The sequence below is a fragment of the Hibiscus syriacus genome, unplaced genomic scaffold (genome assembly GCF_006381635.1).
Source record: "Hibiscus syriacus cultivar Baekdansim isolate YM2019G1 unplaced genomic scaffold, ASM638163v2 tig00113124_pilon, whole genome shotgun sequence".
Classification (NCBI taxonomy): Eukaryota; Viridiplantae; Streptophyta; class Magnoliopsida; order Malvales; family Malvaceae; genus Hibiscus; species Hibiscus syriacus.
In genome coordinates this window covers 3,460,763-3,473,500 of record NW_024063444.1, presented here as the reverse complement: position 1 = coordinate 3,473,500, position 12,738 = coordinate 3,460,763, and the positions used below count along the sequence as shown (strand labels likewise).

Genomic DNA, 12,738 nt, shown 5'->3' with positions numbered 1-12,738 from the left:
AGGACACACGAGAAAAACATGTCAACTTCTGTTGTCATCAAGTAATAATTGATGAGGAAATGATGTATTTGTTTATCAAATAATAATTCTTATACTTTAATTTGCATTTACTTCAAGTTAATAATAACCAAATTGGTATTTGGTATTTGGATATAATTTTAAATACAACAAACTTACAATAAGTATTAAATGGTAAATGATAACCAAATTACAATAACTGATATTAAATGGTAATAAACAAAATTAACTGAAATACATTAAAAAAAGTCCAACAAATTTAACAAAATAAAGTAAGTATTAAATGAGAAATAATAAAAAAAATTACAATTTAACAAAATAAAGTAAATACAAATATAAAAAAAAAATCTATCGATGCATGCGACGTGAATGTGTTCCGCAAGGCGGTGGCTGTCGGTCTCAAGGAGGATTTCTTCGTATAACTGGTTCTGACTCCTCGCTGTCATCATCATCACCATCGTCATCGTCCTGAGTAGATACATTAGGTTGATGAGGAGCTGATGACGATGAAGCACCTCTATAGAATAAGGACCCTGGAGGTGTATGACTGACTATCCCACCGGCCTGCGAAAACTGGGAAAACCCAGACATCGCTGAGTGTGAAAACTGTACAGGAGGTGTCTGTACTGCGGCCATGGGTGATGAGGTTGAACCCGCCAAATATCCAGCATATGAACCCCAAGTATGATCTATAAAAATAGAACCATAATAGCCTCCAAGAGGGATCATCTATGATGGTGGCGACGGCGGGGTCATAAAACCAGGTGAAGGCGGCGGCAGCGGCATCTAGTAATGGAAAGGTGATGGCGGCATCATAATTGGCTGCGGTGGCTGCTGTGAAGGTCCTGCTGGTACAGCTGAGGATGAACCGGAAGCACCTTCTCTTCGTCCACGAGTCGGGGGACGATGGTGCTGTGTCGGTGAACGTCTCTGTCTACGTCGTGGAAAGGTCTGCCCTCGTGCATCCTCGGGAAGTAGAAACAGTTTCCCGTTACTGTTGAACCACTCATAATAATCCTCAGCATACATCAAGAAGTCAGTAAAAATGGGCTCTCTATGTGGAAGGCGCCGATGTCGATCCTCCCACAACACGACCCACTCATGATGCCTCACCAGCCAATCTGTATATGTCTTGCCGCGTCTATCTAAGCTATGCAACTCGTCCATATTACGAGGTGCTTCCGGAATTGGTTGAAAACAACCAAACTGCCGGAGCACGCGATCAGTGGAGTGCCACTCGACGGTCGCATAACAGATCAGAGGGACCATCGCCATCCAAACATCTAATGGACCCCTCAACTCATGTGGGATTACCGCCCTCACATCATCAGTAGAATATGTCACCCATTCAAACTAAAACAAATAATATATAATTTTTATCAAAAAAATAATCTAATTATATAACTATAATCTAAAATCAATTTTTAAACATTAAAATTCATACCTGTGTGCTAGCCTTCTGATCGATTAGCACCCTAATTTTTTCTAAATCATCAGGTAGCTCTTGATGATTTTTCCTATCAGTAAACCACCTATTCAAGGAAAAAAATTTATTATACGCTGTATAAAATTATTAATATACAAAATCAGTTTTATAATTACCTCAAAAGTAGTGGAAATACGAATGAGTTCTTCACAACGGGACATAAAAAGGGCAATCGATACCATGCCCAAGACTGCAGCAGCAAGAGATATCCGCCGATAGCATTATGCCTGTAGTCAGTGGCTCCACACATCTCCCTGTACAGCAAATCCAAAACTGTCGAGCCCCAACTGAATAATCCGGCGTGACGAAAGTCGCTAAGATGTCGCAACCACATGCAGTGAACTAGGTTGCGCGATTTGTCCGACATCAGCAACCCTCCTATCAGCTGCAGTATGCATGCCCGTGCATACATCTTAACCTCATCCTCAGAGGCGTCTGCGCTTAACTCCCGAAAATTGGCATCTAACTAATTTAACGGAAGCTATCCTAACCTCATCCTAGACTATCCCGACACAAAGTAGTCCAAGAACCGGAAGCTATCCCCGATAACATATCTCTATCCACCAGAAGCCCCAGGTGCATAGAAACATCCTCAAGCGTGATCGTGCACTCTCCGCACGGAAGATGGAATGTGTGGGTCTCCAGCCTCCACTTCTCTACTAAGGCAGAAATCAGGTATGGCTCTATCTTACAGTGACTATGATATCTACCTATGTAATCGAATCCAGTCTCTACTAAATACGGCAAGACACGGTTGGGTATCACTAACTTAAGATTCCTAATAAAAGGATCTAATACACGATCCTTCTCCTAAAAATAAATAATTACAAAAATTAATTCTTAATCTAATAATCATGCATTAAATAAATCAACTAATTATTACTAATAATTTAAATTAAATTAAAACGTTAAAATGTTACGGTATCAGCAAAGTGTAGAGATATATGATTTCCATCCGAGCGAAGTAGACTGCCTTCCATTATATATCTGTAAAAGAATTATATTACTAAAATATTAAATAAAGTAAAATACTTAAATAAATTAAATACATAATATTAAAAATATTATAAAATATACCTTAAAAAGATAGAGTATTTGAGAGAATTTGAGAGAATTTGGTGTGATAAAAGTGATTGAGGATGAGGTATTTATAGGGAGGATTGAGATGTGGACGGGCGGGTATTTAGGGGTATAGCGTGCCCCCTGCACCGCGCTATACCCCACATGTCAGATAACCAGGTATAGCGCGGATCATGGGATGCGCTATACCCACGTGGCGCCAAATGACCATATATCGCGGGACAGGGGGCGCGCTATACTCCACGTGGCGCCAAATCAGCGTATAGCGCGGTGCAGGGGCGCGCTTTACTGCTACGGGTGTTAGATCGGAAAATATAATCTGACCGATGTTAGATAGATAAATATACCGATCACCGATGATTTTTTTGGAAAAAACACCTACATGTTTCCCAGTCTTAGGTAATCTACCACCCTACATTGAAAACGTCGAGTAATCATGGAGTCTTCTGCATGGCCAACTTGTCTACAGACGCTAAGCGATCCCGAAGATTTTTATTTGAGAAAATCGCCTCAGAGACCAAAAATACCTTATAATATACGATTTTAACCAACTTTTTTTGGATTTGCCAAAATGACCAATAAAATCGCAACGCGATATCAAAATCGCAACGCGATTTAGAAAATCGCAACGTTAAAAAGAAAATCGCAACGGTCAAAAGAAAATCGCAACGCGAGCTTCCAAGTTCGCAACGCGATTTAGAAGAAAATCGCAATGCGATTGATTGAATCGCAATGCGATTTATAGAATCGCAATGCGATTGAGAGAGTCGCAACGCGATTTAGAAGAAAATCGCAATGCGACTGAGAGAATCGCAATGCGACTGAGAGAATCGCAATGCGATTTATAGAATCGCAATGCGATTGAGAGAATCGCAACGGTAAAAAGAAAATCGCAACGGTCAAAAGAATAGTTAAAAAAAATTTGTTTCTTAAGAATTTTCTCTAAAAAGATAGTATCCGCGCGGACGTGTCGAAGACACGTATTACCACGACCACGACCACGACCACGACCACGACCCGACCCGAGACGAGACGGCGGCGGCGGCGGCGCGCGAGAGTCCCCCTTGTCCTCTTTCACTCAACAAGGAAGTGCAAAATACAAGCCTTAAATATAATTCCCAATAGTGTTTCCAATACTATGTGGGATTGAGCATTACCAACACTTGTTCCCAATATCATTATTCTTCATAAGTTATCATCCATTACAATATGAATTATCGATAATAAATTAATTCATTTTAATAAGTATTTAAAATTATAACTTGATAAATACATGAAATAATTCTATTATTAAATAAAAAATATATTTTTTATATTAAAATTATTGAGATAGATATTTACTATAAAAGTAAAAGATTTTTTTTTCACGTACAACCTCTATGTGAATTAGTTTCACAATAAGGTATCGGTTATGCATTGGATTCTTTCGTATTAGATGGTCTTTAATAAGATCATCATCATCATTCTTTTGTTCAACAATACCATATATTAATGAGGTATATTGGTTCATTAACACGACTAATTCATATTGTAATGGATGATAACTTATGAAGAATAATGATATTTGGAACAAGTGTTGGTAATGCTCAATCCCACATAGTATTGGAAATACTATTGGGAATGGTATTTAAGGCTTGTATTTTGCACTTCCTTGTTGAGTGAAAGAGGACAAGGGGGACTCTCGCGCGCCGCCGCCGCCGCCGTCTCGTCTCGGGTCGGGTCGTGGTCGTGGTCGTGGTCGTGGTCGTGGTCGTGGTCGTGGTCGTGGTCGTGGTCGTGGTCGTGGTCGTGGTCGTGGTAATACGTGTCTTCGACACGTCCGCGCGGATACTATCTTTTTAGAGAAAATTCTTAAGAAACAAAATTTTTTTAACTATTCTTTTGACCGTTGCGATTTTCTTTTTAACGTTGCGATTCTCTCAATCGCATTGCGATTCTATAAATCGCATTGCGATTCTCTCAGTCGCATTGCGATTCTCTCAGTCGCATTGCGATTCTCTCAGTCGCATTGCGATTCTCTCAATCGCATTGCGATTCTATAAATCGCATTGCGATTCAATCAATCGCATTGCGATTTTCTTCTAAATCGCGTTGCGAACTTGGAAGCTCGCGTTGCGATTTTCTTTTGACCGTTGCGATTTTCTTTTTAACGTTGCGATTTTCTAAATCGCGTTGCGATTTTGATATCGCGTTGCGATTTTATTGGTCATTTTGGCAAATCCAAAAAAAGTTGGTTAAAATCGTATATTATAAGGTATTTTTGGTCTCTGAGGCGATTTTCTCTTTTTATTTTACCTAAAGACGCTGTGATTTCTTGAAATCTTTAACATTGTACTGTAAAAAATATCCTAGAAAAAAAATGTGGAAACCGCATTATTCTGAAAAAAAAAAAACTTTCCCAATGGCATTTTTTGGCACTACTATTTGATTGACGATGCAGCCTAGAACTCAGACCGGCAAAACAGGACATGAAGTATACCTAAGGCAAGTGGGAAACCTTGTACTATTTCCCTTTCCGCAATCCACCTATCCTTTTGTTTTTCTCTAATGAATAATGATTAAATAATTTAAGACATATATTTTATTCTAAAGAAATATTATAAATTTAATTTTTAAAATTTAATATTATTTTTAAAAATAAATTTTAGTTTTTTATTCCCAAATGAAATAAAAATATAATTTTAATTTGGTTTTCAATTTCAGTTTAAACTAAATATAAGTTTTGACTTTTTGTTAAGAATTTAGGTGGTTAAACATTGGACCCTTTCACAAGGGTTTTAAGTCCAATTATTCTTAATAATATCTTTGATATAATTTTAAATTGACGATATAACTTAAATATTTATCTTAGTAAAATTTTAAAATTAATAATATCTTGAGCACCGCCAAACCAAAATAAACAAGAAAATGACATGAATGAAAAATTAACATTAGGAGAACGACAGTTTTCTAAACTAATAAATGAATGATAATACGATTTATAGAGAGAGAGATGGAGAAAAGTGCAATTTGAGACGGCTAACATAGCCAGAGAGAAAGTTGAGACAGAGAACTCTTAGGAAGCCGACAGATGATGGGAGACAACTGGGGAGGATCAGCAGAGGATCAGCAGAGGATCAACCTTCAGATATTTCTTTTATTACAACTTCATTCACTACAACTTCATTTATTACCATCTTCAAATCTTTTTTACGTTATAAAGACTTGATATATATATTGCGGCTGACTGTGGTGGTGGTAGTTGGCAAGAATGGGCACCGAGCCCTGGCATACCCATCTCATGCACTCAAAAGAATTTCATACCCCACCTCTCTAACTTTTAACTTTCTCGACTATTTCTTAAATTCAAATTTTCTTCGATTAATCACTTATTTTATCTATGATGCTTATTTTAAAATTTTTTGTGCCTATCCTAAAATCTAAGTTTTTTTCGATTAGATAATTATTTTACTGACAATGTCTATCTTGAAATTTTATTTGTACTCGTCTTATTTAAAAATTTTATTTTGTAAACATATAAATAACCACTTTAAAAAATATTTTTGACTCCGCCACAGGATGAATCTTTTTTGGAATCTTCTTTTATATTTTTCACTGCAAACTGATTGTATTTATGTTTTTGAACTGCTCTGTTCTTAGGCCTCATGAGGTACATATCAATTATTTGTTACACAATAAATTTCATAAGAACATATGTGACAACATTTCCAGCTCCGTTTGACGAATTACGCATGCATATTATGTCATACCAAGTTCACAGTGTTGGAGTTTTTCTATATTTTGTTTCTATTGTGTGGCAGAATGGTTTGTGTACCCGTTCAGTCATGATGCAGAATCTTCGAGTCTTCCCCAACATGATTTGCCGCAACCTATGCAAGGTTATGCCGATGGTTCCATTATGCAGCCTACTGATCTTCCGCATTTAGGTATATCATTAAACATCCCTTCCTGTTAAAATATTAGGATAAATATTGAAAATTTGACGGATCAACTAAATTAAATTGACTCAAATTTTAGTTGAACCGAAATAAAATTGTATCTAATTGAACTCGAATCAAAAGCAACATGAATTTAATTTATTTAAAAATCCGAGCTGAACATTAATTCAATTTTAATTCAATAAGTAAATTAAAAATGAATAAATGATTTACTTTTATTATTAACTATTTTTAATAATGTGATAAATAATGAAATGATGTATGTTTTATTATCCTTTTATTTTATACTAATATTTCACTACCATAATAGTTTAATGATTTAATATTATTATGAGCACAACATTTTGTATTTTCTATTTTTAATTTGCATTTACACCTAACTTCACTTTCGACCTAAAGATTCAAAGATCGACTCGAATAAAAAATTGTTTGATCTGATATTATACAACCAAAAAAAATAAACATACAAATACATTTATTAGGGTACAAATCATATTATTGCTACATTAATCCATTCAAGACATGGATTTTCTCCACTTGGGAGGAGTCCTACCTCGAACGAACTTTGCTTAGACATCCGTGGGTGTTTGCCTCCCGAAGTTAGTCTCTCTGTCTTCTTCAATCCTCTCGAAAACGCTCACGCTACTCTTAAGTGAAGGCATTATCCCCGGCTTCCTCCACCTGAAAAACCCTTTCCTCTTATCCATTAGTTTCTCCATTTGCATCTGCATTGCCAGGCATTGACTCTGGACCCTCACCAGCTCTTCTTTCAGCTTCTTTATCTCTATTTGTTGAGCATTGATTTCTCGTTTCGACATGCACCGAGCTGGGGGTTCGTGTCTGGCTGAGTTCGGAGTCCTCGCTCCGCTGAATGATCCGCTCAAATCGACATGCCTGTTGAGCTTGGTTTGTTTAGAGAACAAAACTTGAATCACGGCCAGAACGGGCAAACGTTCGTTTTGAGCAGCGTGCAGGGATGCTTCTGGTGAGAGTTTTTGACAGTATCAATCTACAAAGAACCTTCCTATCTTTCTTTGACACACCTGGATGCGCCTGCAATTGATTGACACGTTAATGTTTGAACTAGAAAGAATTGGAAATTATATCAAAATCTAAATCTAATCTGATTAGTAACAATTAATGTTTGAAGTAGAAAGAATTGGAAATGATATGAACTTACCTCGAGGTAAGTGTCAATAGCACGGTACAAGCCGTCATCCATGGCTCGGGCTTGGCTAGGAATAGCAGCACCAAGTGCTATAAACTCATCCAAGCTCGTATTTGTATCCAAAGCTGCTTCTGCCAAGTAGCAATCCACAAGCTTAGCTACTTTAACAGCCGCAATGCCGCTTATAGCTCCTGTATCGATGCCAGCAAATCTCTTAACCAGCCTTATCACAAACTCAACATCCAACAGAGTGCCACTAGTGTGACTAAACGAAGGGATCGTGAGCTCTTTCAGTGAAGATTGGTCAAGCTGCCATGAAATCGTTTTCTCCAGCTCAGCTTTGTACGAAGGCTCCATTCCGACCATGTTAGCCATCCAGAGGAGGTGTAGGAGGAAGTTGCAGGGGATGGAATCCCTCTCCTGTGGCAGAATTCCCACCAGGGTTTCAACGAAGAACCTCTTTTTCATCCACAAAGCCGTCACACTCTCCGGCGTTGACTCCTCGAGACCGGTAGGGCCCTTTTCGGCATCATCGCTGGAGAGATCAGGTAACCATTTCAATGCATAATGCACGATGATCGAGCCTATTAACTCGGGACGAACTCCCTTGGACTTAATCCCTGAGATTGTCTTCACAAAGTAGTCCATGTCAAGTATACATGCATCATCGAACCAGCATTCGGCTGTGGATTGGTTCGGCTTTCCTGGTAACGATGGATGATTCTGTTAAAGCTAGCTTATCCATCCTGAACCTTGCACAGTACCAGAAGAGTGAATTATAAGAGGAAACAGTTCTATATTGTGCTTCAAATAGACAAGTAGGTTTCTGGAGGACTATATAACATTAGTTTTCTGGGGAGTAAAAGGTAAAAAAGTGAAACTTGAGGGGCTTAAGATTGAGGATTGATTTATTTAGGTACTGATGGAAGGCTGAGGTAAAGATAAAGATGGACAAGAGAGGTAAAGGGTAGAGTCAAAATGTGCATAAATGCTAAAATAAACCATCAAGTGACAGCGAGGCACCACATGAACTTATTCTCTGCTTCACCCAAAGGAGAACAAAGATAATTAATATGAATCTGATATCTCTTATCCTACATGAGCGTTTTGGGATATGCAGCTGGATTGGTGTACGTTTGCATACGCCCTATGTGACATCAAAGTTATACAAAATCCAAACCCTCCTAGTTTTGCTGATGTTACGATTTGAACCCGATACTTATTGGATATCAAATGTTAAAACAGATACAACTATTGCAGAATCATGAATGTAGGGCAAGGTACAGTTCTAAATCGATTTTTTTTTTACTTAGGAATGTGAGAATCCATTAGGTCTGACTATTTTTCCCAAGGAAAATGATTTAAGCAAGCTTAACATGGAGGAACAAAAACAAAGAAACTTTTGCTGGGAAATGTCCATATTGATATAATGAGAATGAATGAGACGTATACATTAAGCCAACTGCAATGTGGTAGAGTGAACACGTGAACCTTCGTTTTTGCTTGGTTGTTTCTCGAGAAATTGAAGCCTGCAACTCTACCCTGAGCATGGAAAGCAATACCAAAGAAGCATAACTTTTCTCAGTCCATCGAGGCTCGATTAATCAACCTTGAGCTTAACATTTCTCAGTCCGTCGAGAAAATACATGAACATAACCACGTACACAAGTCGTCAAGTTTACCACAAATGCTTGGTCTCTATGAATAAAACGCTCACAATACAGCTAAAAGATATGAAATTGAATCATTTAAGTTTTAACGAGCAAAACTCAAATGAATTTAGATCAAAAAAGGGTTTCAATTTATGTGAATACAAATGAAATTCTACAAGATACAAAGACTAAACACACACTAAGCTCAACATACAAGGAAATGGACTTAAAACAAAGTTGACCATTTTTGCTTTCGCGGCTAATGTTCTTTGTATAAATCAAAATAAGTTCTAGAGCCAACGGTCACCTACCACTGCATCTTATCAGCTTCTTATTCTTCCTGTTGGTCTACAAATGGAAGAAATTTTTTCTAGATATTGCTTGGAGTTGATGTTTCTGATGAACTTCCGGTCGAGTCACCTGCAGCTGAGTTTAGCGATGAACTGCTTGCAAGAGAACCGTTTCCGCTTTCAGACACAACTGGGATCTTAACCGCAGCTCTTTCCATCTCCTTCTCAAGTTCTTCTTCCCTGCGCAATTCTGTGAATTGAGTGTCCAAAGACCTGGCTGCTGCTAGCCATGCAAGAACGATCACCAGAAGTATCCCTCCAAGGTATGGGGTTGAATTCGCAAGTGATCCGAAGGTCAAGATCATAAACTGCTGAATCAGAGCACCTCCTGATTTCCCCAGTGGATTGCAAACGACATCGATCGCAGCCTTCCCTTTAACCTAAAGAGAGCATCAAATACATTCTAAGTTAAACAACCAGAAGTTGCACGAAAAAATCGAAGTTCGAATTGTGAATAAAGATTCCAAACCTTGGTGTCCTCGTCCAAAGGAATATAGGCCATTTCTTTGCAAGGATCGAATAAACTGTACTTTGCACTTTTTCTGAAAATGTTTTGCATGGCACCCACATATACGGCTGCAAGAAGAGGAGTCATGCCAAACTGTGCAAGAGTTGGTGCAAGAGGACCGCCAAATAATATCAAGGAGAAGAAACCAACTCCGGTCAGAAGCAGGACAGTGGGTGTAATGCTGGCTGCGGCTCCCCATCCGTATTTGTCAAAAATAAATTGACTTAGTAGCATCATAGTGAATGTCGCAATTCCAGTGGCAGTTGAGAAGTCACCCATGAAAGAGGAGTATTCGTTTGGGCTCGGAAACTGCAATATGGAGGGAGACTCATTAGTTACTGAGCCAGTTATGATATAAAAGATAAAAAGAACAAAAGAGAAGAGCAGAAAAATAACCAAATAGGTTTACCTGAGCTTTGAGCTTCGATTTCCAAGTAACTTCAACGAGGTTGATGCTAATACCATATGCAACCACCAAAGTGGCAAGATCCCGAATGTACTCGGAAGACACCAAGAATTTCAAGCTCTCCATTGTTCCCATCTTAGGCTTTTCCTGCAAACCAATTGACAATAAAAAGAAACACGGCTTCATCACTTTCAATGCATATACAACATAGGCATGGTGAAAAGTTTTTTCATTTAAACTCACAATGTCTCAACTAAAAATATTTGAAATGAACGTTTGGAATAAAACAGGCAGATCACGGAACCTAAGAATCTCGGTAAACAAATATGACGAACAGGAAAAATAGCTCAAAAATGGATTACCTTCTTCTTCTTGCTACGTGTGGGAAGAGGAACAAATTTGTTCACCCACCAGTACAGGAAACAGATGGTAAGCCCCATCAGTACGACAATGCTCATCATTCCCTTCAAGGAGATGGCCCAACCATCAACTCCGGGACCCAAATTTTGCCTCATAGTAGAAAAGTATTTAACCGTCCGACCAGAGAAAATGAGGGCTAATTGGCTCCTAGTCCAAACAGAGGATAGAATCTTTTTGCTTCGTCTACACTCGTTATCTGCACAAGAAAAATGCAGCAGTAGGTAAATACAGCTTTAATTCTCAAATCATGTAAAGGTTTCATAGATGCAAAACCAAACAGAAAGACTAGATTCTAAATAGAGAAATCAATCAGAACTAATCAAAAGAAGCAAAATCATTGATACAAACATATCTTGAAGATGCCAACTAGTTTTGAAATACAGAAAGGAAGCAACTAGATGACTTAGATATGTACTTATACTGGCAAAAGCTTAAACCAATACCAACTAGGAATGCATAAAAAATTCCAAACCCTATCAGATTTACAAATCTTCAATTAAAAGCTACTAATGTCTGACACAAGAATCGGTACAGATAAAACCAACAAGCTTATATTATCAATTCCATAAGATGATATATTCACCTGATTGGCAAACCCCCAAAACAGAACAGAAATGACCACACTGCCCCAAAGTTCAGCCATGACATAGAACAAACAGAAGCTCCAAATCCTCATAATTGCAAGAGGACCAAGGAATCTGGGTCCAAGAACTGCAAGAAGCTTATCAGCAAGTGCCTCAGGGTGGATGTAATTGCTGAGAGGATACAATAGGAACCCAAATGCACCAAAAAAGGCTATGAATGGAACAATAACAGAGTAGAAAAGAGCCTTCTTTGGCAACACATCAGCCAACTTGGTTTACAATAACATGAACCCAACGGCCATAGGCAAATTAACCCATGTCTTCAAGAATGGTATAATCTCAGCACTGCTTCCCTTAGCCGTCACCACCAACACATCCTTCGTATCCCTAAGGATTGTGTAATTGAAAAGGATGCAAAAAAACGTTAACCCAAGAGGGATAATCTTCTTAAGAGTCACAAGCTCAATACCCATAAACTTTGGGGGCTGAGGTTCACCATACAAAGGCTGCCCATCAGCTGCAGCAGCAGCCTCAGCCTTGCAAATAAAGCTCTTCCCTTTAGGGGATAAACCGTTTGGTTTTGCTACAATGGTTGGAACTCTTTCATAAGATAGAGATAAACCATTAAGGCCTAAGGGTTTTGTGGCGAAAAGCCTCTTCTTTAAGCCTTGTGATGGGTTCAAAAGGCTTCTCACTCTGGTTGGAGTTGGCGGCAGTGAAAAAAGCCCTCTGGTTTGTAAAACAGCTTCCATGTCTCTCTTAAGGTTCCTTCAAAAGAATGGAGAAATCAAATCTCCTAAAAAATATTTACACTTTATTTCTCATAACATAAAGAGAAACACAGAGGAAGGAAGATAAGGTGGGCTAATTGAGTCTGGAGAAGTAGATTGCTTTCTCAAAAGAGAAAATAGGGTACTAAAGAAGCGCCCTATTGAAAGGAAAAGAAAAACTAAAACTTTCTAAACCAAAGTTTAAGGATTCAGAACATTTTATAAGTTCAGGAGAGATTTTTTGCAAGGGTAAATAAAAGGTTCATATAGAACAAAAAACTTGCAGATTAGAAGAAACAGACGGAGAGTGATGCCCTGATTACATGAGAAACTGTGATAAAGAAACTGTTATTCAATT

General features: G+C 38.2%; 2 pseudogenes; both read right to left on the bottom strand.

Moving 5' to 3' along the window:
• Positions 1 to 7,037: 7,037 nt before the first annotated feature.
• LOC120185783 lies at positions 7,038 to 9,661 on the bottom strand (annotated as a pseudogene).
• On the bottom strand, positions 9,600 to 12,362 carry LOC120185845 (annotated as a pseudogene).
• Positions 12,363 to 12,738: the final 376 nt, after the last annotated feature.